Source organism: Pongo pygmaeus, chromosome 1, assembly GCF_028885625.2.
Source record: "Pongo pygmaeus isolate AG05252 chromosome 1, NHGRI_mPonPyg2-v2.0_pri, whole genome shotgun sequence".
Classification (NCBI taxonomy): Eukaryota; Metazoa; Chordata; class Mammalia; order Primates; family Hominidae; genus Pongo; species Pongo pygmaeus.
In genome coordinates this window covers 222,549,924-222,576,580 of record NC_072373.2, presented here as the reverse complement: position 1 = coordinate 222,576,580, position 26,657 = coordinate 222,549,924, and the positions used below count along the sequence as shown (strand labels likewise).

The window sequence follows — 26,657 nt, the reverse complement described above, 5'->3', positions numbered from 1 at the left end:
TCTCATCACCCAGGCAGTTCAATGGCATGATCTCGGCTCACTGCAACCTCCACCTCCCAGGTTCAAGCAATTCTGCTGCCTCAGCCTATCGAGTAGCTGGGATTACAGGCGCCCGCCACCACACCCGGCTAATTCTTGTATTTTTAGTACAGACAGGGTTTCACCATGTTGGCCAGGCTGGTCTCAAACTCCTGACCTCAGGTGATCCACCCACCTCGGCCTCCCAAAGTGCTGGAATTACAGGCGTGAGCCACCGTGCCCAGCCAGGAGCTTAATTTATTACAACAAGCTCTCAAAGATGATCTAATGATCCCATATCACAGACAATACACTCCAGTCCTGTTTAGCATGTAACATATTCTCTAATAAAAATTCATACCCCCTGACAATGCCTACCTGGGAATAAAAAAGAGAATGTCTTCAAGTCTACTTCATGGGTTTTCAACATAAATACGATTCCCCTCTAAAGCAAGCATCTGTCAAGATCTTGGAAAGAAGGTCATTACTGAGAAAAGCATTTATTTGTGAAATAAAAAAAGGGCTCCAAAAGAGAAGTGCCAAAATAAGAAAAAGTCAAGCATCGTGTTTCTTTAAAAAATGGAGTGAAAAAGCTTAATGCTATAATATTTTTTGGCTGGCGCAGTGGCTCATGCCTGTAATCGCAGCACTCTGGGAGCCAAGGCAGGTAGATCACTCGAGCCCAGGAGTTTGAGATCATGGCCAAATCTCATCTCTACAAAAACTACACAAATTCAGCTGCACACCTGGTGGCAAAGGCTTATAATCCCAGCTACTCTAGAGGCTGAGGTGGGAGGCTCATTGAGCCTGGGAGGTTGAGGCAACAGTGAGCCATAATTGTACCACTGCACTCCAGCCTGGGCAACAGAATAAGACCTATCTCAAAAATAAATATTTTCATATTAAAAGATATTCAAATTATTAAAATTGTAATATTTATTCTTTGGTATTATTTAGCTCCCATTTATAACAAAACATACCCAAATTAAATCTATAGCAAACGTAAAATGCAAGCTTTCGTTAAATAATATGTGCAAAGTTGCAGCTTTTTCCATAGATCAATGGCCTAAGAGAGGCCTCATCTTGACATTTATAAATTATTAACACAGGCCTGTTAAATATCACAAGGCTAAAACAGAGCCTTTGATTTATGGACCTGGACATTATCATCAGAAGGAAAGTAATACATACTTCTTTTTCAGGATAAAAAAACAAAAAACAAAAAAACAGCTACGTCTTCAGAGGTTTACCAAATAAGTTTTCTTAAATATGAAAATAACTGAATAGGATCACACATACAAACAATAACTATGATAACACCAAGCAGGACTGAAGGAGGCAGAGACTCCATTTCTTCCGCAAGCCAGCAGATCTCCCAACAACACTTGTACTGGTCTTGTGTTGGCAAGGCTTAATCAATACCACACAGCTATTTCTTTCTAAGCTTCCATCTCATATAGTGTAAAATAAAGACAGTAGAGCAACTGCTAGATTAAATAAGGTCTGTATTCCAACTGTTTAAAGTCAAGTGCCCCAATGTTGACTTGACAAACTTCCTCAATTTTGTTGTCAAGGAAAAATACGCATTTCATACTCCATTTTACATACTCATACTTCATTTTACAAGCAAAGTAATCATTTCATACTCCACAACCACAAAAATATCAGAAGCTCAGTTTGGTGCCCAATGTAAGCATATACTGAAGAACTCTAGTCTCTAGCGACCCTTCAGATCACCTGGAAAAAAGGCAATATACACTACCAGAGAACATAAATCCCAAAAGCAACTGACAAATGCAACCTGAGAGGCTGAAATGTAAATGGAGCACACAGTTACAACAGCATTCTCCAGAGAAATCCCCTTTCTCACTTCAGCAAACAGCGGTCTTCTCAAAAGCTTTCAGTCGAAAAACTGCTACTTCTGATTAGTTAATTTGATCAAATCCATGGGGCCCTGGGGGAATGCACAGATCCCTCTCTTTTCTCTCCTCCCTGCTTTACCTTGCACATTCTGAAGTGACTAACAATATGACTAACTGCCTAGAGACGTGCCATTTTCAGCAACTGGTAAATTACAGTGTTTTTTTTTAAATCAGCTGGTTATGATATGTGCTGCTTTCTTCCCTATATATAGGCCTGTCACTTTTGATATAGTTTAAATAAACAAATGACATGATATGGTATAGATAAAAAGCATTTTTAGAATATCAGACAGTATTAGAATTGTGTAGAAAAGGCCCAGAGTGGTGGCTCATGCCTGTAATCCCAACACTTTGGGAGGCCAAGGTTGGCAGAATTGCTTAAGCCCAGGAGTTCAAGACCAACCTGGGCAACGTCGCAAAACCCCATCTCTACAAAAAAAAAAATAATAATACAAAAATACAAAAATTAGCCAGGTGTGGTGGCAAGCACCTGTAGTCCCAGCTACTCGGGAGGATTAGCCAGGTGTGTTGGCGGGCACCTGTAATCCCAGCTACTTGGGAAGCTGAGGAAGGAGAATCGCTTGAACCCGAGAGGCAGAGGTTGCAGTGAACTGAGATCACACCACTGCACTCCAGCCTGGGCGACAAGAGCGAAACTCCGAATCAAAATAACATACATACATACATACATACATACATACATACATACATACAGGTTGAATATCCCTTATTTGAAATGCTTGGGACCAGAGCTGTTTCAAATTTTAGGTATTTTCAGATTTTGGAATACTTGTATTATACTTACTGGTTGAGCATCTCAAATCACAAAATCTGAAATGGTCCAATGAGCATTTCTTTTGAGCATCATCTTAGCACCCAAAAAGTTTTGAATTTTGAAGCATTTCAGATATCATATTTTTGGATTTAAGATCCTCAACCTGGACTCTTAAGGTTTACACTATATATTACCATATAAAGGGTCTATGAAGTCTATATGTAAGAAAACTGTTCAACAAGTTAGTAATCAACAAAATTAAATACCCACAGTAAATTTCCCAGTGTCATTCATCTCCACATTACAAAACTTATAAATGATCAATGCCAAGTCTCTTCCTTAGAATAGGATGTGAGTCACAGATAAGAATAACACAAATCTTACAATTTAACTGCACTTAACTATCTTAGGCGTTCTCGGTGGGAATCTGACATCTGTCACATCAACATGTGCCTTATCTACTGATGGGGTTTCAGAAAAGTAATCCAAAATAGCCCAACTGGCCTTTCTTTTCACGTTAGAGACTCAGCTCAGATGAAGAACCATGTAAAGAATGATTCTGTCACAAAACATTCTTAAATGGCAAGCTGAAGGACTAAAGTAAGTCACATATTTTTTTACATAAAAAAAAAAGAACCTGACAGCAATGAGAGAGGTGTTACCTCCCAAGTGTGACATTCAATCAAAATGTTCATAAACTAAACTACCAAGAAGGAATACTGGAAACTCAAGGAAAAAGAGACTGTTAATTTCTAAAACCACCTTAGGGTCCCAAGGCAAAAGTATCTCTGCCCTCAATGAGTCCTCATCACAACCCAGGCTCCAAACTAGGGACAAAGGCAGAAGCTCTCTGTGGTCCCCAGGGAGTCCCAACCACCCACAGGGATGAGTACCAAATAGGGCAATTATTGCTGGTCACTAACTTGAACTGGAGGAAAACATCTGAGGCAGTTCTGTGAATCTTTTTCTCCATTCAAAGCGCCCTCATTTGTCCTAGACAATGAGGCATTTGCTCTCTGCAAATGCCACCTACATTTGTCTCAGTTTTTAATATCTTCATTCAAAAACTTACGAAGAAAAATCATGTCAGGCCCAATTTCCTCCTTCAAGAAACCACTCCTCCAGTCCTCCCTAAACAGCCTCCCCCTTGACTCTCCAATACAAGCCTTCTCTACAGATCCCCTGTGCTTGAGCTCACCCTTTCACCTTTGCTCATGCTGTCCTTGCCAGTAGCCCAACAGGTTTTTGATAAATGCACACCATTCACATCCACTTCAAGTGTCAGAAAAGTAATTTGGCTGGGCACAGTGGCTCACGTCTGTAATCCCAGCAGTATGGGAGGCCAAGGCAGGTGGATCCCCTGAGATCAAGAGTTCGAGACCAGCCTGGCCAACATGGTAAAACCCTGTCTCTACTAAAAATACAAAATTAGTCAGGCGTGGTGACACGTGCCTGTAATCCCAGCTATTTGGGAGGCTGAGGCAGAATTGCTTGAACCCGGGAGGTGGAGGTTGCAGTGAGCTGCACTCTCCAGCCTGGGCGACAGAGTGAGTCTCCGTCTCAAAAAAAAAAAAAGAAAAGAAATTGTTGATGCTTCCAACCCATGCCATGCCGTTCCTTAATTCCTTTTGTAATCGCACAGTCAGTACTTTACAGGTTAGCATTCTAACACATAAGAATAATGTAAAAACCTTATTATTCGCTAATTCATATGTTTCACGTATCATCTCCCCTCACCCTTGAACACACCCTTGTCCTTGCTAGCTTTGTAAACATGAGCTAGTCAATTTCTCTGTCCAGACTTCAGTTTCTTCACTGACAAAATGAAGATAATAATATGACGTATCTCATGGAGTTGTGAGGAATAAGCAAAATAATCCATGTAAACTTACCAATCCACACAATGCTAGCAGATACAAGATGCTCAATAAACCTCAACACTGCTGATGACAAACCATGTTATTCACATCTTTAGAATCCCACAGCACAGAGGCAAGCAATCAACATTTTGCAGAAAACAGTATCTAAAACACATCAATCTGGTCCCAGAAAAACTATTTGTTTGTATTGCTTAACAGGAAGAGTTGTTTGTTCTACTCAAGAAGCCTGCCTTGACTCCTCATATCCCTCTCCAAAGGGCCCTCAGCCCTCTGGAAGCCAGGAAGCCCTCTGGAAGCCAGGAAGCCCTCTGGAAGCCTGGTTTCCCAAGCCAACCCTTCTCAGGCTGCTGAAGCATGGTCTCCTGGTTTCTGTTCAGATCCACGAGAACAGCAACTGTGCCACATTTACCTCTGAAAGTAATGAAATATTTGGTCATGAATAAAATCAATTTATTAGATTTCATTTCTCATTATTCACTAACAAGCTTTCCTCTTTTATAATCAAAGGGCACAGAATCTTAAGTAAAAACAATATGGTTTTCACTAATGTTTTTCTTAAATACTTAAAAAAAACAGGCGACTTTTGGGTCTTTTTGTTTTAAAAATTAAATTATGGGGCCGGACGCGGTAGCTCACGCCTGTAATCCTAGCATTTTGGGAGGCCAAGGTGGGCAATCCCGAGGTCAGGAGATCAAAACCATCCTGGCTAACATGGTGAAACCCCATCTCTACTAAAAATACAAAAAAAAAATTATCCAGGCATGGTGGCACGCGCCTGTAGTCCCAGCTACTTGGGAAGCTGAGGCAGGAGAATCAGGAACCGAATCGATTGAACCTGCAAGGCAGAGGTTGCAGCGAGCCGAGATCGCACCACTGCACTCTAGCCTGGGCAACAGAGCGAGACTCCATCTCAAAAAAAAATAAAAATAAAAATACAAAAAGTAAATTATAACTGTCCATCTCACATGCTAATAGTCTTTACATTCCCCTTTCCATTACAACTTTCTCTAAAGAAAAAATGTAGAAATAATCATGTGTCCACAAAACCACAAAATGTCCAGACATAAGAGAATGCTCTCAGGTATTATTCCTCTTATAGCCATGTGACCCACTTCAGAACTTTAATCTAGGACCATGCTGTCCAGTATAGTAGTCACTATCTACATGGCTATTTAAATAAATTAGAATTAAATAAAATTTTAAAAATGTACTTTCTAGGTCACACTAGCCACATTTCAGGTGCTTACTAGCTACATGTGGCTAGCAGCTACCACACTGGACAGCACAGACACAGAACATTTCCATTGCCACTGAAAGTTCTATTCCATAGTGCTGACCTAAAGCTACACGTATGTTAAGTAAAAATATTAAGATTCTCATTTCCTCAATAAGTCACTCTCTTTTAATCAACTCTAATAGCCTTAAGTACAAGAATATGCATAAACATGAACCCAGGGGACTTTATCTTTGACTCTCACAAAGGCAACAGATTACAATTCTTCTTAGAAAAGACAGTGAGACAGTCCCATAGCAATCTAAGGCTTTATTCTTCCATTTCTTCAGCAATTTACACAACGTGACCCGAGGAAAAAAGAGCAAGAAACCATTTTTTTCCACTATACCTTTATCTAACATAGTCACATCTGCCAAGTTTTAGAATCACAGGTTCCATTATCTTACACCGTCAGCACTCTTCCTTTATAAATTCCCCTTTCCACACTGATCTTCTCTGACTCACTCAACATATTATACCATCACTCTGAAATCAGGGCCTAGAGTCTCTGGCAGACAGGCTATATGTAATGACAGCCTGGATACAATTTAAGTCCACCTGCCCTCAGAGGATTTCCCAACCCTATGCAATTGTCATGTGGGTAGGTAGAAGTCTGCACATTTTTCTTCATAATAAAAACAAAACTTCAATTTCTGCAAAATCAATAAATTACCTCTGTATTTATAATACAGGATGATGGCAGAGTTCTGTTTTCTACAAAACTAGAGCTTTTAGGAGCACATGTTTTCAATCACTTATTTTTCAAGAATGATTGAAATATCTCCAAGCGCTCCCTGAGAACTTCACTGGTGTGATCTGCCACTCAAGTTAATTATCACAGGCTGCTTATACACAGGAAGAGAGGAAACGGGAAAGAACTTATGACCTTGCACAGGGATGTTTTATAAAATTCTCTGAAATTTAAACTACACACGTTTTTCTATAATGCAACACTATGCTACTGCCTTTAAAATTATCATCATGGAATAGCTGTTTTCTTAGTGATGTATGGGGAAGGTGGTAGCGGGGAGGGGTGCAAGAGATTCTGTGCACGCAAGAAAGGCAGTCACATGACACCAATGTCCTTTTCCTATACACCTGGTGGAAAATGGAGAAAGCCAGAAAAACCTGTTCAGTGATTATCATTCTGATTTTTTGGTTATTACTTCACTAAAAGAAAAAAAATACATCTGAGTATATGCATAAGTTGCATTTCTCTGGAGTACTTCCTTCTGCCCTCTGAGTCCAGGTACCAATGATCTCTGAGGGGAAAGGTCAGCCATCTGCCATGAGAAGAGGCCAAAATGTGGGCAACTATTCCTTTCTAACCAAAGCACTTCTGAATCTGAGAAAGCAAGCAAACATAGTGTGGTGTATAAAGCAAATTCTCGCCTGGAATTCTAGCTTGAATGGAGAGGATTCCATAGAAAATGTTTCCAGAAGGACTCTGACAACAGAAAGAAGCAATTCAAGAACAAGGACATAATGCCATATGGATGGGGGAAAGAAAGGAAAAGAAGGAAGACAGAGGAAGAGTCTGAGAAAAATCTTAGTTCTTAAGCATGAGAATCAGAACTGTGGGCTTCAGGGTAAAAAGAAAGGAGAGACTGTGAAAAGTAACATCTATGTTTAAATGGATCCTTTAGAGAAAAGAAAGCACTCAGCTAGGATTAAAGGAAAAGAATTGTACCTCCTCAACTCCCTTTCGGAGTATGATAAACCTTACCAATTTAGAAGTTGAGCACCCTTTCACAGTTCACATTCAGCTCAGACTGGGAGTCGGAAATTGAAAACACTATAGCCCGGGAGAAAGAGACAGGTAAACATACACAGGACTGAGACAACTGCTTACCGCTAATATGGGTCAATCTTCCAGGAATACTTGCAAAAATAAAAGAAATTACCAAGTGCCCTCTACGAATGCTAAATACAGGTCAAAATGTCCAATGGCTCAACCACCTGAGTGGAGACCCAGAGAATGGGAGTCGGAAAGCATGTAAAACCATGGAGGTCCCTGGAAACAAATTTCCTAGGCTTTTAAAACCATTTGTCTTTTCTAACTTACAGAAAACACAAACTGAAACCATCCAGAAATAAAACAAACGGGGCAGGGGGCAGGAGAGAAACGGCCAACAATAAGCTACTATTCTCCTATCACTTTCTCACTGGTGCAGGCGCCTCCAAACCAAACCAATCAGAAATTTTATATACAAGGAATAAATCATAAGGATCTCATATAGGACTATTCATATACTAAATTATTTATAATAACCAGGGAGTCTTTCTTTTAATATTTTTGTCAGGAGCTCTGAAAATGAGGTTTTAGAAGCCACAGCATACCTATTCATCTTAAAAGGTAAGATGGCTGGCTTTCAGTTTAGCTAAGCTTGCATTTCTATCGTAAATATTTGACTTTAGAACACTGAACACCATGGCAAAAGGCAAATATTTACTTAGCTTAATTATTCCATATATATTGTTCTACTTCCCCTGTAAATACAAAATATGAGTTGAAACCTCAAATCATTAATACCTAAATTTGGCCACAGATTAAAATGTGCTATTAAACATCTCAACAAATTGAGATTAGGTAACACTTTAAGTTCTACATCACAGGTTTTAAACTAAATCAAAAAAAGTAAATGAAATTTATCTATAATACTAGAAATCAACAAAGAAATTAAACTGAAATAGGTACTAATACAATCACCATAGAGTTCCACAGATCCCAGTAGAAATAAAGAAATTTAATCTTTAGTTGAAATTTTAAGAGTAGCCATTAAATAAGTAGGACAGGAATGGAAGGGGAAATTGATTCTTTTATATCCTAATATTCATATTGAGAGATCTGGGCAAATATAGTAAGCCAACTTTGTTCTGGGTTTGAGAAATAAACACTTAAGTACAATAAACTCCACACCAGAAATATTTTTGTATATTCTACTCTCATTTCAACATAACCATGCAAAGCCCTAATCAGACTAGGGGCTTATTTTGATCATAATCTCCTTTACTCTGAACCCTACCTACCCTATTTTGGCTAAGTGACAGATTTTGGCCTTCCTCCACCCAGGCTTACCCCACACCTGTACCGAAGCTCTGTCGTATCATGAGATGAAGTCTGCTTAGTAATAGGTGAAATGGGACTTGTTCCCTTCTTTATATTATAGGCTGTCTATAACAAAGTCAGGCTCTATATTCTTCATAATTTCATGACTAATAATTGCAACTAAATCCTATCTCATTTCTTTCCATGATACAATAACTTCTTCACATTTCAATATAAATCTCTTTATCAATACCACAGCCTTTGAATTTGCTTAAACCACACAACCAATTTCTGTTCTGAGGTACTATGAAAATATTATGTGACTTGTTTTATTGTTTAAATGAAACTTTCCTATGGGCACTGTTGTTGTTGTATGACATTAATTATCTGTCCAGTTCAGTTTTACCCAACATAAACTTTCTCAAAATGATTGGGACCATGTCTTGTTTTATGAGTGTATTTCTTGATTTCTTTGATGTCTCAAGGTCCACTAGGGACTGGTAATAAGCCTTCCAATGTATAGGTGGTAAAAATTGTTATCTACAAAATAAAAATAACTATACTAATTCACGAATGTCTCTATACCTAGAAATGTGAAGCATGTAATAATGTTTAACAAGAAATGCCGGCTCTAGTACTATAATGCAGAATAAAAATTAGGCAAGTGATGACTCATACTTCACAGGTATGCCAGCCTCAATCAGGTTTTCAGCCAAGTCTTTATTAGAAATGACAAGTGATTCTTTCGCATGCCTTAATTTAATCCAAAGAGCAATCAAGGATCTGAGTGTGAAGATAACAGATTCAATGATGGGAAATAAAACTACTCAATGCTATGCTTTGGTAAAATAAACATTGGTATAGCCCGAAGACCCGAATCAGAAGTTAGACTCCATAATTTACCAACTCTGCCTCACTGTCTTTACAAAAAAAAAAAAAAAAAAAGAATGGAAAGAATGGAACTCAAAAATTCTATTAGTATAATCATCAAGCTTCAAAAACCAAATATAACAAATGTTACAAATTATCCATATTTTAGGTGCCAAATGCCTGAAGAATTAATAACATCAAAAATGGAATATTCAAAGAGGAGAGGATGCAGGCCCAGCCTCATGCCAAGCCATCCTCCCAGGAATCCTACAAGTCTATACCACACATGTACCTTCACCCTTTTGTTTTCCTTTTAATCCCACTCCTCCCTCCAGACTTGTTCTTCATCTTTTCCCCAATTCTCTGCTTGAGAATGGCATAAAAGGGCACCACTTAGTAGAATCTAATCATTCTACTTAAAGACTAAAGAAATGAAATGGCTGGACCCTGCTAAAGAGAAAAGACGGGGAGGGACGGGACACCTTTCCAGAAACCTCTTCAGAGACACACAGAAATTCTACAACCCATCCACTGTAGACTGTCTAAGGGAAAACTGTTCCCCACAGTTACTGGTGCTGCTTTTAACAGAATACCAATAAAGGTATAAAACACAGAAAATATTCATTTACGGCAGAGATTAAAAACAAAATATATGCATTTATATGACTTTGTTTTTAAAAAATAAATCGACCAGGCGCAGTGGCTCAGGTCTGTAAACCCAGCACTTTGGGAGGCCAAGGCAGGCAGATCACCTGAGGTCAGGAGTTTGAGACCAACCTCACCAACATGGCGAAACCCCATCTCTACTAAAAACACAAAATAAGCCGGGCAGGGTGGTGCATGCCTGTAATCTCAGCTACTCAGGAGGCTGAGGCAGGAGAATCGCTTGAACCTGGGAGGTGGAGGTTGCAGTGAGCCAAAATGGCACCACTGCACTCCAGCCCAGGCAACAAGGGCGAAACTCTGTCTCAAATCAATCAATCAATCAATCAATCAACCAATCACAGCTACCAACTCCCTGGGGATATTACAACCTAATCTTAATTAAAAAATAAATTCACATCACAGGTTTTCCTTCAAAGCCAGGTTAACAAAACTACTTCACAGGTTAAATGCCAGTTTTTTTTTGGTTTTTACCACTGGCCTTAAATGATTACATTAAAGCACACCAAAAGGATCTTAGTAATTAAAGATAGATACTAAACAAAATTTCCACTTAAAGTCATGCTAAAGCATGACAAATTTTTCATGGTTCAAGGTGTGCAAAAAGCCTTCATTTTAAAGAATGCTTCAATGACCAAATACATTTTCAAACATCCGCTTTAATTATAGGCAATTTTGTTAGAAAAGCTAGTATCATGAAGCCACTGTCATAAAAGAAGAAATAATTTATCATTAAAAAAAAATCCTGGGCATAAACAAAAAACCCCTCCCTCCTCTCACATGATGGAATCAATGCTGAAACACAGAAGCTTATACAATCATTTTACCAACTGTTACAGAAGCACTAAGTATCAGACACAGGAAAAGGGGGCTTAAAACCAACATATTTCAACTAGACATTTAAAAACAAACAAGAATGATTAATTAAGCAATAATCAAGTTCAAAAGTATTTGGTGAAATAGAAAGTATAGCTCCTACAAAGGATAATCAAACCCAAGCATAATCTGATGCCTGTTAATCTACCTCTCCCTATCAGCTGTTAACCCCACCTCTCCCTATGAGCTGTTAACCCACCTCTCCCTATGAGAAGCCTTCCTGTCACCAACATCTTTGCCTCCTGCAATTGCAATAAACAGGAAACACAAATTGGTCACCTCCAGAAGCTAAATACCAGCGATGGGTGGGAAATCCCTTTACTCATTCATCCATTCATTCATTCATTCCATTCATTTGAGACAGGATCTCGCTCTGTGATCCAGGCTGGAGTGCAGTGCACGATCATGGCTCACTACAGCCTCAACCTCCTGGGCTCAAGCAATCCTCCTGCTTCAGTCTTCCAAGTAACTGGGACCACAGGCACGTGCTACCACACCCAGCTAATTTTTCAATTTTTTGTAGAGACAAGGTCTCACTATGTTACCCAGGGTGGTCTCCAACTCCTGGGCTCAAGCAATCCTCTCTTCTAGGCTGCCCAAAGCACTGGGATTACAGGAGTGACATACCACACCTAGCCCAAATTTGGATTTTAAAGAACTAATTTGATGCTTCCATAGAGAGGAACTTTTAAACTACACATTTCCTGATTCAACAGTTTACCTACTACACACAGAAAGGCTTTCCAGGAAGCATTTTATATTTGCTAAGTACACAGTAAGTAAAATATTTTAAAGTCATCCAAGTTTCAATAACAATTATCATTACTTCCTTACTTTGAAAGCTACAACCATATTTCCAAGTATTAAAACAACAAAATACAAATAATCCTAAGAAATCCACAATAAAGATTTATCCATTAAGGCCGGGTGAGGTGGCTCACGCCTGTAATCCCAGCACTTTAGGAGGCTGAGGTGGGTGGATCGCAAGGTCAGGAGATCTAGACCATCCTGGCTAACATGGTGAAACCCTGTCTCTACTAAAAATACAAAAAATAAAATAAAATAAAATAAAAATTAGCCAAGCGTGGTGGCACGCCCCTGTAGTCCCAGCTACTCTACTGTTTAGAATCGTTTTCAACGTCCAAAAATGTGACTGCTTTAGAGATGCCAAATGAGACTAATTTAAATAACCTAAGATTGCTCCAATTACCGCTGGTTTTTCAGGTGGTACAATGTATAAGCCAAAGAAAAGACGCTGGTGCATAAAATTCTGCTGGCTGAAGAAGTTAAAAATAAAACTCCACAATGATATGTGGTTTGGGGAAAAACATCAGAGTTCCATTTAGACATGTTAAATGTTAGGTGCTTACTGGACATCTGAGTGGAGCTATATCTTCTGAGTGGAGATACAAGAAAGGCAGCTAAGTAGGTCTGGACTAAAGATAACATTTTAAACCCTTTATTTAGGTAATTTTTTTTTTTTTTTTTTTTTTTTGAAACAAGGTCTCACACCCATCACCCAGGCTGGAGAGCAGTGGCACGATCTCAGCTCACTGCAGCCTCGACTTCCCAAGCTCAGGCAATCCTCCCACCTCAGCCTCTCAAGTAGCTGGGACTACAGACGCACATCACCATGCCTGGCTAATTTACTGTATTTTTAGTAGAGACGGGGTTTTGCCACGTTGCCCAAGGCTCTTGAACTCCTGGGATCAAGCAATCCGCTCGTCTTGGCCTCCCACAGTGCTAGGATTACCGGTGTAAGCCACTGTGCCTAGCCTGTATTTAGGTAATTTTTAAAGCCATGCATCCTAGGGAATTACGTAGAAATTCAACAAATATTTATCAGACACCTATTATGTGCTGGAGACACAGGAGTAAACCGAAGAGTCAAAATTCTCTGTCATTCAGGACTTTACATTCTGGTGGAAGAAACAAGACAATAAGCAACAAAAATAAAGATGTAGCCGGGCACAGTGGCTCATGCCTGAAATCCCAGCTCTTTGGGAGGCCAAGGCAGGTGGATCACCTGAGGTCAGGAGTTCAAGACCAGCCTGGCCAACATGGTGAAACCCCATCTCCACTAAAAATACAAAAATTAGCTGAGTGTGGTGGTGGGTGCCTGTAATCTCAGCTACTTGGGAGGCTGAGGCAGGAGGATCACTTGAACCCGGGAGGTGGCGGTTGCAGTAAACTGAGATTATGCCATTGCACTCCAGCCTAGGCGACAAGAGCGAAACTCAGTCTCGAAAAAAAAATAAAATAAAATAAAATAAAGATGTAGTTTGTGATGAAGACAAGTACTCTAGGGGAAAATAGAGCAGAATAAGGACAAAGTAGAGCCGAGACTGAGGGTCAAGGCAGGCCTCTCACTGAGACTCGAAAGCGGGACAGTGAGCTACAGATATTTGGAGAAACATATCCCAGGCAGAAGGAACAGTCAGTGCAGAGGCTTTAGTGATCACCACAAGGGCAGTTTCCCTGGAGCAACAACGGATGGATTTAAGAGGAAAGGAGAACTGGAGATCTGGGTACAGAAAACTCTTATTGAGAAGTTTTGCTGCAAAGGAAGCAGAGAAATCAGCAACAGCTGGCAGAGTAAGTGGGATCCAAATACGGGAGTTTGTATCTGTTTTAAGATTGGAGAAAAGCGGCATGTTTGTATGCTGCTGGGAAAGATCCAGCGGAGAATGAAACATCAACATTATAAGAGACAGGAAATTACTATGTGAGAGGGCACGGGTGGCGCCTCAGAGAGTTCCCTGAACAGCTGGTCTATACACAAGCAGTGGGGAAAGCACAGGATGCCCTGGAAGGTAGCAAGATGTGGTAGAGTCTGCAGAAGGGCTCTTAAGACTGTTCTGATTTTCTCATGTAAGCAGGAAGCCCACCACGAAGCCAAGGAGGAAGTATAAAAGGACAATGTATGAAACAGGCATCTAAGAAACTGCACAAGTGAATGGACTTGCCCAGGAGCCTTAAGGGCCCATTTGACGTTTATTAACCAATTGGGAATTAACACTAAGAAACTCACCAAATCTGAGACATAAAGGCTGACTCTGACTTTCTACTATAAATAAAAAATTCTTTAACAAACTGCTGAAAATGGTCAGTGTCTAACATATTTGAATATACAATTCTTGGGGAGAGTTGTAATTTCTCCAAATAATGTGTTGAAAGAGATTACATCCCATTTTCACACCATATTCATAATTGCTTCATCGTACATAACTTGAAGGGAGTCATCAGTCATTGAAGGATTTAATAACCTTAGGCTGAAATTAACTCCCTTATGTCAGACCATGGTAAACAAAAGCAGGGTTTTAATGCCTTAAGCCAATTATATATTGCAAAAGTAAAACATCTTATATTCTTATTCACAGAAGTACAAATTTAGTTTTAGTTTAGTTATATTCTTATTCACAGAAGTACAAATTTACACAAAAAGATTATCTAACAGCATTCAATTATCACCAAGAATTGCCATATAAAAATCCATTTCTAATAATAGGGTCCTGGTTGCACAACTCTATGAACACAGATGGTCCCCAACTTAAGAGGGTCTAACATACGATTTTTTCAAGTTAACAACAGTCCAAAAGCGATACGCATTCAGTGGAAAACATACTCTAGGTAAGCACACAACTATTCCATTTTTCACTTTCAGTTCAGGGCACAGTGACTAACACCTATAATCTCAACACTTTGGAAGGCCAAGTCAGGAGGATCGTTTGAACCAACGAGTTTGAGAGGAGCCTGGAGAACATGAGACCCCTATCTCTACAAAAAATTTAAGGCCAGGCATGGTGGCTCATGCCTGTAATCCCAACACTTTGGGAGGCAAAGGCGGATGACCTGAACTCAGGAGTCGAAGACCAGCCTGGGCAACATGGTGAAACCCCGTCTCTACTAAAAATACAAGAATCAGCTGGGCACAGCACCTGCTATTGTAATCCTAGCTACTTGGGAGGCTGAGGCAGAAGAATCCCTTGAACCCGGGAGGTGGAGGTTGCAGTGAGCCAAAATTGCACCACTGCACTGCAGCCTGGGCAAAAGAGTAAGACTCCATCTCAAAAAAAAAAAAAATTAAAATTAAAATTAAAAAATTAGCCAGGCATAGTGGCACACACCTGTAGCCTCCCAGCTACTCCAGAAGCTAAGGTGGGAGGATCACTTGAGCATGGGAGCTATGGTCGTGCCACTGGGCAAAACATCCATCTGTCTGTCCATTTGTCCATCCATCCATCCATTCATACATATATACCATGAGATATCCAACACTTTCTTATATAATAGGATTTATGTTAGATGATTTTGCCCAACTGTAGGCTAAAGCAAGTGTTCTGAGCATGTGTAACACAGGCTAGGCTAAGCTATGGATTTTGGTAGGTTAGGTGAATTAAATTCATTTTTGACATGTATTTTCAACTTAGGATGGGTTTCCTGGGACACAACTCCATCTTAAGTCAAGGAACAGCTATATACTGGAAACCATTGATTTGTATACTTTTTAAATGAGTGAGCTACCTCGTATAGGAATTTTCTCTCAAGCTTTTTTTAAAATCTAATCCAAGCTTTTAATCTAAAGAAATAGTTTTATCAAGTAAAAATTTGATTTTTTTTTTAGTTTCTTTGTTGAAATTTCAATGGAAAATGGAGCAAATTAAGTATGTTCTGACAGCTTATGAATATAAACTTTGTAGAGACTCAGAATTCTTTCAGAATGAAGGGCAGAATTGAGGATGGAGTTTTTGGCCTTTGGTTTGGTTGTTTTTCTTCTTTAGTTGGCTAAAGTTTATAGTTTCTGACATTCCTGCTTTATCCCTTTGATGAAGACATACTTGAATCACTTTGACTAAAATAAACAGCAATTTTCTGGTTGTAGATAGCTATAAATAACTCCTCTATCCTATTACAGACATTCATCAGCAAGACTGAGTAACAAACCAATACCTGTATAAAAATGAAAGGATACAATATCACAAGTACTAATTCAGGTATTATCACATTTCTTAGAGTTATGACACTTCAAAGAAATTTTACACTTCAAATCTAAACAGCAGGCCAAGGAATTCGTATTTTTTCCCTGAGACAAGAAAGATAATTCAATAATTTCCCCAATGAAGTTTCAGTTCCCATGCCAGAATGTGAGAAGTGAGAGAGTTCTTCACCTTGAAAATCAAATCACCACAGGGACTAAAAATGAAGGTTATATTCTTCTAAGCAAAGCGATTGTAAGACTGACAAATTAAGGTGCCCATAGAAGGAGCAATGGATACGGGGGGGGGAAAAAACTACTAACAGGCTTAGCCACTTCCAAAATGTAAACTGTAAATGTGGGAAACTCAATGAACTGTCCTACACTTGGATCTCATTTTGTGTAACCCAAGAGGCTAACATCTGTTCTGCCTCCTTCAGAAGGTAGCTGTAAGGATGGAACTAGAGGCCAGTAAAGGCTGTTCAGTAGGTCTAAAGTCTTCTGCCAAGAGAAGTATAATCCTCATTTCGTTCTCAAAAAGCTCAGTCTCTGTAGTAACATACTGATCATCTTCTGCATGTATAAAATTTATGCTCTGTATTAGTCCGCCGTAACAGAATACCACAGACTGGGTGGCTTAAACAGCAAAAATTTATCACTTGCAGTTTTGGAGTCTGAGAAGTCCAAGATCAAGGTGCCAGCAGATTCACTTTCTCAGTGAGGGCTCTCTTTCTAGCTTGCAAATGGCCACCTTCTGGGGCTATGTCCTTACATGTCAGAGTGAGCACTGGTCAGCTCTGGTCTCTCTTCCTTTTCTTATAAGGACACTAATCCCATCATGAGGACCCCCACCCTCAGGATCTCATCTAAACCTAACTGCCTTCCAAAGGCTCCACCTCCGAATACTATAGCACTTGGGGAATGGAAAGCTAGGGCTTGAACATAGGAATTTTGAGGCAATACAACGCAGTCCACGGCACTCGTCTACACAATTTCTTTACTGATTGTCTCTAGGCAGAAATTAAATCTTTGTATCGAGAAAGAAAGACACTTTTAAAGGATGGCTTTAAAGGGGGCTGAAGGTAGCTTACTGAGATTTAGACAACGTAAAATAAAATTTAAAAACAGATGAGGGTATTTGGTGGAGAATAATAGCTAAGAAGTATTAAGTATTTACCTTTGTGGATCGTTTCCTTAGGTCACACACCTAGTTTCATGGGTCACACAGGCTACAAAGCCTTTACTTTTAATTATACAATATTGCTTCTCTTTTCCTTGGAACAAAGAAAAAAATAGAAGAGGAGGAGAGTCGAAAAGATGAAACCATGAATGAGCTGCTACATAAAAGTATGTATTCATGTTCATTTTGTGCCTTTTGTTAGATGTGGCCAAAATTTTATTTTATTTTTTATTTTTATTTTATTATTTTTTGAGACGGAGTCTCGCTCTATCGCCAGGCTGGAATGCAGTGGTGCAATCTCGGCTCATTGCAACCTCTGCCTCCCAGGTTCAAGCGGTTCTCCTGCCTCAGCCTCCTGAGTAGCTGGGACTACAGGCACGCACCATCATGCCCAGCTAATCTTTGTATTTTTAGTAGAGACGGGGTTTTACCATGTTGGCCAGGATGGTCTCGATCTCTTGACCTTGTGATCTGCCCGCCTCCACCTCCCAAAGTGCTGGGATTACAGGCATGAGCCACCATGCCCGGCCGGCCAAAATTTTATAAGCAAATGGCTCAAAGGAAACTTGATGAGTTACAGGATTCTAAATCTGTAAGTCAGAAAACAAACCACATGCTCAGAAGCTCTTGTTTTTTCTGGTGTTAAGAGCTAAGAAAAGTTTATCTCTATGTCCTCATAAAGAAAGCAGTTTAATACGGTGAACAGCAGCCTTGGGAACCCCTTTATAAACCATTCAGTACACACAAACACTGTTCCACAAGTGCTCGCACAAGTCAATGGCCTCAAATCAATACAAGTAAAGCAAACCTGCCAAAAATAAGAAATGCAAAGCCTTCCTAGTAATTCAAACATAGATCTAGGGCTCACCAGAATAGGAGTTCTTAATGAGAGGGTTCATGGACAGGCTTCAAAGGCTACATAAACCACCTGCAATTTATGTACTCAAACAGTCACAAATTATGTTCTGGGAGAAAGATCATATATTACACCAATACTCAAAGAAGTCCCTGAGAAAAATAAAGTTAAGGACCTGTAACAAGAATTAATGAACTACATAACCATCGGGAGAGCCTATCCAAATCATCTTAATAACCAAGGCACTGGGTACTTATATGCCACAATTAGGCTGATGTTAAATTCCAACAAGTAGCTAGTACTGGATAAATGCAGAGTCAAACGCTCTAACTTAGCTTACACTGGAAGCAGTTCTAACCTCCTCTAAGAAGTGTACAGTACCTGTTGCATAGCAAGCCCTTGAATATGCACTGCTGCAATTATTACTAGATATATTACAAGCTCCACGGACAGGATCAAATCGTCTGCATTTCTGAGTTCCTTGATCATTAAAATAAATGGTCCTCAATAAATAAAGAAAATAATACAAACATTTAACTCTACATAGATCTAGCAAATAAGGACCTTAGCAGAATGGGTTTATTTCTAAAAATGGAAAAGTATCCCTTTGTTTTATAAAATGAAATGTTTTTGAAAAACGAAGAACACAGGGAAACTGAGGGGAAATAACACTTACATGGAACCACTAACAAATTAATACTACGGTCATCCCTCGGTATCCAAGGGGAATTGGTTCCAGAACCTCCACAGATACCAATATCCAGACACTCATACATAAAACGGTATAGTATCTGCATATAACCTACTCACATTCTCCCATATACTTTTTTTTTTTTTTTTTTTTTTTTTTTTTTTTTTTTTTTTTTGAGATGGAGTCTCACTGTGTCACCCAGGCTGGAGTGCAGTGGTGTGATCTCGGCTCACTGCAACCTCTGCCTCCCAGTTCAAGCGATTCTTCCGCCCCAGACTCCTGAGTAGCTGCAACTAGAGGCGCCTACCACCACATCTGGCTAATATTTTTGTATTTTCAGTAGAGACAGAGTTTCACTATAATGGCCAGGCTGGTCTCTTAACTCTTGATCTCAAGTGATCTGCCCGTCTAGGCCTCCCAAAGTGCTGGGATTATAGGCGTGAGCCACCGTACTCGGCCCAGTATACTTTAAAAAGAATCTCTAGGTTACGTATAATACCTAATACAATATAAACGCTATTATTTTTTAATTTGTATTTTTTCCTAAACATTTTTGCCCCACAGTTGATTAAATCCGTGGACACAGAAGCCAAGAATACAAAGGGCTTAGTGTAGCATATTTTACATGAACCCTAACCTATCACTGTACCAGAATTATGCCCATTTAAAAATCTAATTAGATTGTATTATTCCTTTTTAAATCTAAAGTTTATGCTTTCCACTTACAAGAGAGAGAATGAGGCACATGTAATGCATAAGATTTATGGTCCTCGTTTCTCCTGCTCCATGACAAATAGTAGAGAAAAATAAAAACTGTAACAGAGCCGGCATCGGAAATGAGCAGTTATATGAAAAAAAAATTTAATAACTAAGAAGGGCTAAAATCCACTACACTGACAACACCAAATGGTAGCAAGTATCTGGAGCAACAGAAACTCTCATTCACTGCTTGTGGGAATGCAAAATGCTAGAGACACCTCGGAAGACAGCATGGCCGTTTCTTACAAAACTAAACATACTCTTACCATGGGACACAGAAATCACACACCTTCGTATTTACTCAAGGAGCTGAAAACTTATCTCACCACAAAAAACTGCACACAGATGCTTAAAGCAGCTTTATTCATCATTGCCAAAACCTTTAAGCAATCCAGATGCCCTTCAGTAGGTAAGCAGATAAATAAACTTCAGCACATCTACATGATGGAATATTATCAGTGATAAAAGGTAGTGGGCTATCATGCTCACAGAGACATGGAGAAACCTTAAGTACATTCTGCTAAGAGAAATAAACGAATCTGAAAAGACTACATACTGTACGAGTCCAGTTATATGACATCTGGAAAAGCAAACCTATGGAAATACTAAAAAAGATCAGTGGTGGCCAGGGGCTTGGGGGCAGAGAGGGAGGGATGAATAGGGAGAACACAGGGCATGTTTAGAGCAGTGGAGACTCTTCTATATGATACTGTATTGGTAGATGTGTGTCATGAAACTTTATTTCAAAACCCATGGAATGTATAACACCAAGAGTGAACCTTAACATACACTACAGACTTCAGTTATAAATAATGTATCAATATTGGCTCATCGACAGTAACAATGTACCAAACTAATTCAAGATGTTAATAGGGGAAACTGGGAGTTAGGGGGGATGCGGGAACTCTGTAATTTCTACTCAATTTATCTGTAAACCCAAAACCATTCTAAAAACTAGTCTACTGATTTAATGTTCTAAAATTTTTTAATGTTTTAATCTACCATATAAAATAAAATGCTACTTATCTAAATGCTTAAATATTAGGCCTGTTAGCAAAAATGAAGAACACCAGTTTTCTTTCCCAAAAAAAAAAAAAACGGCTAGATTGCTTTAATCCTTACATTTTCCGGACTTTTAGTTCTCCTCTTCCATTCAAAGAGCCAGGAAGTGCTAGCCAGAGCAATCAGGCAACAGAAAGAAATAAAAGGCATCCAAACAGGAAAAGAAGAAGTCAAGCTATTGCTCTTCGCTGACAATATGATTCTACACCTAGAAAACCCTGAAGACGCCATCAAAAAGGCTCCTGGTACAATAAATAACTTCAGTAAAGTTTCAGGATACAAAGTCAATCTACAAAACTCAGCAGTATGTCTATACACCAATAATGTTGAAGCTGAGAGCCAATCAAGAATGCAATCCTATTTATAATAGCCATAAAGAAAGAAAATAACTAGGAATACATCTAACCAAGGAGGGGAAAAATCTCTGCAAAGAGAACTAAAACACACTGATAGAAGAAATGACAAGTGGGCTGGGTGGGGTGGCTCACGCCTATAATCCAAGCACTTTGGGAGATCGAGGCGGGCAGATCACAAGGTCAGGAGTTCAAGACCAGCCTGACCAATATGGTGAAACCCCATCTCTACTAAAAATACAAAAATTAGCCAGGCGTGGTGGCACATGCCTGTACTTCCAGCTACTCAGGAGACTGAGGCAGGAGAATCATTTAAACCCGGGAGGCAGAGGTTGAAATGAGCCAAGATCATACCTCTGCATTCACAGCTGGGTGACAGAGCGAGACTCTATCTCAAAAAAAAAAAAAGAAATGACAGATGACACAAATGGAAAAACATTTGATGCTCATAGATTGGAAGAATCGTTAAAATGAAAAATCATTAAAATGACCACACTTTCCTAAGCAATCTACAGATTTAATGCTATTCCTATCAAACTACTAATGTCATTTTTCACAGAACAAAGTAATTCTAAAATTCATATGAAACCAAAAAAAGTGCCCGAAGAGCCAAAAGCTGGCGGCATCACATTACCCAACTTCAAGCTATACTATAAGGCTACAGTAATCAAAACAGGATGGTACGGGTACAAAAACAGACACATAGACCAATGAAACAGAATAGAGAACCTAGAAATAAAGTCATAAACCTACAGCCATCTGATCTTTGACAATGCTGACAAAAACAAGCAATGGGTAAAGGACTGCCTATTCAAAAAATGGTGCTGGGATAGCTGGCTAGCCATATGCAGAACTGGACCCCTACCTTTTCCCATATAGACATTAACTCAAGGTGGATTAAATATTTAAATGTAAGACCACAAAGTGTAAAAATCCCAGAAGAAAACCTAAAAAACACCATCCTGACCCTTGGCTTTGGGAAATAATTTATGACTAAGTCCTCAAAAGCAACTGCAACAAAAACAAAAATTGACAACTGGGACCTAATTAAACTAAAGAGCTTCTGCACAGCAAAAGAAACTATCAACAAAGGGCCGGGCATGGTAGCTCATGCCTGTAATCCCAGCATTTTGGGAGGCCCAGAGGGGCGGATCACCCGAGGTCAAGAGTTTGAGATCTGCCTGAACAACATGGTGAAGCTCCACTTCTACTAACAAAAAAAAAAAAAAAAAAAAGCCAAGCATGGTGGTGGGCGCCTGTAATCCCAGCTACTTGGAAGGCTGAGGCAGAGAATCACTTAAACCTGGGAGGCGGAGGTTGCAGCGAGCTGAGATCACGCCACTGCACTCCAGTCTGGGTAAAAGGGTGAGACTCCAACTCAAAATAACAAAACCGTCAACAAAGTAAACAGACAACCTACAAAATAGCAGAAAATATTTACATATCATGCATCTGACAAAGGTCTAATACCCAGAATCTATAAGGAACTTTAACAACTCAACAAGCAGAAAACAAATAACCCCATTACAAAGTAAGCAAAAGGCATTAACAGACATTCCTCAAAGGAAGACATACAAGTGGCTAACAAATATGATAAAATGTTTAACATCATTAATCATCAGAGAGATGCAAATCAAAATCACAATGAAATATCGTCTCACGCCAGTCAGAATGGCTATTATTAAAAGTCAAAAAACAACAGACACTGTTGAGGCTGTGGATAAAAGGGAACAGTTATACACCATTGGTGGGAACATAAATTAGTTCAGCCACTGTGGAAAGCAGTTTGGAGATTTCCCATTACCGGGTATACATGCAAAAGAAATTAAATCGTTCTACCAAAAATACACATGCACTCATATGTTCATCCTAGCACTATACACAATACCAAAGACATGGAATCAACCTAAGAACCCACCAATGATGGACTGATAAAGAAAATGTGGTACAGGCTGGGTGCGGTAGCTCACGTCTGTAATCCCAGCACTATGGGAGGCAGAGGTGAGCAGATCACCTGAGCTCAAGAGTTAGGAGACTAGCCAGGGCAACATGGTAAAACCCCATCTCTACTAAAAAGATAAAAATTAGCCAGGTGTGGTGGCACACATCTGTAGTCCCAGCTACTCAGGAGGCTGAGGCAAGAGAATCGCTTGCACCCTCAAGGTGGAGGTTGCAATGAGCTGAGATTGTGCCACTGAACTCCTGCCTAGGCAACAGAGTGAGACACTCTCACAAATAAACGAACAAGGCTGGGCGCGGTGGCTCATGCCTGTCATCCCAGCACTTTCGGAGGCTGAAGTGAGTGGATCACCTGAGGTCAGGAGTTCGAGACCAGCCTGGCCAACATGGTGAAACCCCATCTCCACTAAAAATACAAAAAAAAAAAAATTAGCTGGGCGTGGTGGCGGGCGCCTGTAGTCCCAGCTACTCGAGAAGCTGAGGTAGGAGAATAGCTTGAACCCAGGAGGCCGAGGTTGCAGTGAGCCGAGATCGCACCACTGCACTCCAGCCTGGGCAACAGAGTGAGACTCTGTCTCAAAACAAATAAATAAATAAACAAACAAATAGAAAATGTGGTACATATATATACACCATGGAATACTATACTACCTTTAAAGCAAATGAAACTATATCCTTTCCAGCAACATAGATGTAGCTGGAGGCCATTATCCTAAGAAAATTAATGCAGAAACAGAAACCCAAATACCACATTTTGTCACTTACAAGTGGGAGTTAAACGACGGGTACTAATGGACATAAAGGTGGCAACAATAGACACTGTGGACCGCTAGAGAGGGAAGTGGGGGGGAAAGGGTTGAAAAATTGTTGGGTACTCTGCTCACTCACTACCTGGCTAATGGGATCATTCATATCCCAAACCTCAGCACCACACTATATACTCATGCAACAAACCTACACATGTACCACTTGAATCTAAAAATAACAGCTGAAAGCCAGGCACAGCGGCTCATGCCAGTAATCCCAGCACTTTGGGAGGCTGAGGCGAGTGGATTACCTGAGGTCAGGAGTTCAAGACCAGCCTGGCCAACATGGTGAAACCCCATCTCTACTAAAACTACAAAAATTAGCAGGGCGTGATGGCAGGCGCCTGTAGTCCCAGCTACTCAGGAGGCTGAGGCAGGAGTATAGCTTGAACCTAGGAGGCAGAGATTACAGTGAGCTGAGATTGTGCCACTGCACTCCAGCCTGGGCAACAGAGCAAGACTCCATCTCAAAAATAAAAAATAAAATAAAAACAGTTGAAATTATCAAAAAGAAAAAAATGTAAATAAAATGTAATGGAGGTACTAGTGAAAAAAATAAGATCCAAACTCAAATTGCTCCTGCACTCAACACACTTAAGAGTAAATACTGTTAGAGTCCTTTCCATGAACATCTAACATATCGAGAAAGGTGAATATTTCATTACTGAACATTTACTCTAACCTATGTTGAGAATTATGATCTGCGGAAAGAGCACAGGCTCTGAAAGAAAGGAAGCTGCCTAGGTAAGTAGCCAAAAAACATACACATAAGATGAAAACTTGTCTGAGTCATTTTCCTACCACTCAAAAAAGAAGGTAACAGTAAGAAATAAACAGCAAAAACAAAAAGAAAAAAGTGTTCAAATGTTCAATCTAGATATAGGTTTTTCTGTATAATTTAATCAATTAATAAATAAATACACATGTATCTTTCTTCCCCCAACCACACCCCCCCACACAACTTTTTTTTTTTGAGACAGAGTCTTACTCTGTCCCCCAGGCTGGAGTGCAGTGGCGTGATCTCAGCTCACTGCAAGCTCCGCCTCCCCAGTTCACGCCATTCTCCTGCCTTCGATTACCGAGTAGCTGGGACTACAGGCACCCGCCACCACGCCTGGCTAATTTTTTGTATTTTTAGTAGAGACAGGGTTTTTCAACATGCTAGCCAGGATGGTCTCGATCTCCTGACCTTGTGATCCGCCGCCTCGGCCTCCCGAAGTGCTGGGATTACAGGCGCGAGCCACCGCACCCGACCTACCACACACAACTTTCTAGAGTTCCTGGATAATGTTCTGAACGCTTTCTCTGTTTTACATGTAACTTATGCAAGCCATTCACTTTACTGAGCAAATGAACAGTAGTATCTGTGGCCAAAAATAATAAGATTTAAAATTTTGAGTCCTTCCAAAAGAACTTGTATTAAATCTTTGAAATAGAAAAAAAAAAGTTCATATTAGGGAGTAGATCTGGGTATTGAAGGGCCTGTCTTTTTTTGTTGGTAATGCCAAAGAATGTTGTCACATAAGACTCACCTTATAATATTATTTATGTATAAGTTATCAATTACATATATTTAACATTTTAAGTGAAAGCAAGTTTATTAAGAAAGCAAAGGAATAAAGAATGGCTATTCCTTAGGCAGAGTAGCCTATATTTAACATTTTTTAAATGTTTAAAATTATAAAGCTGGTGAGTAAAACAACAAAAACATCTTTGAGTGATACAGATCAGCAGAATTTCTCCAGCCTCATTCCTGAGAGACCACCACATAAAAATAACTTGGTTATCTGCTTCTGTATGTAAAACTCAGGTTGTTTGTGCAAAACATAAACTGCCCCAACTAAGAAATCCTGAAGAACATGCAAAAGGAGGTACTTTCACTGTCATTTTATTAAAAGGCACACAAGTAAAGTCACTACTGCTGACTATACCACTGTTTCTACCCAGCTATTTTAAAATTATTGGTAGATAATGTGGTGAGCTACTGGTAAATACAGCTGTGAACACAGCAGCACACACCATCTGGAGGCTTTCGACTTAAGCAATTTTTCAAATGCACAGTATATTTACACTCTTTTGTTCCTTTTTTTTTTTTTTTGAGACGGAGTCTCGCTCTGTCGCCCAGGCTGGAGTGCAGTGGCACAATCTTGGCTCACTGCAAGCTCCGCCTCCCAGGTTCAGGCCATTCTCCTGCCTCAGCCTCCCAAGTAGCTGGGACTACAGGTGCCCGCCACCACGCCCGGCTAATTTTTTGTATTTTTAGTAGAGACGGGGTTTCACTGTGTTAGCCAGGATGGTCTCGATCTCCTGACCTCGTGATCCGCCCGCCTCTGCCTCCCAAAGTGCTGGGATTACAGGTGTGAGCCACCGTGCCCGGCTCTTTTGTTCCTTTGAAGCCCACCAGTCACATATAAATAGACCCCTTCTTAAAACTACAACTACAAAAGCTCATTCATCTTGTGGAAAACAAGATATGAGAAACAAATCTAATTGTTCAGCTTTACGACAAGTGATTATTTCAAATCATTAACAGCATAAACACTTTACTTTTTCTATTTTTATTTTTTTTAATAGATAGAGACAGGGTCTCACTATGTTGCCAAGGCTAGTCTTGAAGTTCTGGACTCCGGAGATAGAGATCTTCCCAAATAGGGCCTCTCAAAATGCTGGGATTACAGACGTGAGCCACT

The 26,657-nt window shown here is 39.8% G+C and overlaps 1 protein-coding gene across 9 annotated transcripts in view; it reads right to left on the bottom strand.

Annotated features, from left to right (window-relative positions):
* RERE (arginine-glutamic acid dipeptide repeats) overlaps positions 1-26,657 on the bottom strand; it is a 466,306-nt gene that overhangs the window by 317,989 nt on the left and 121,660 nt on the right. The window lies entirely within an intron of this gene.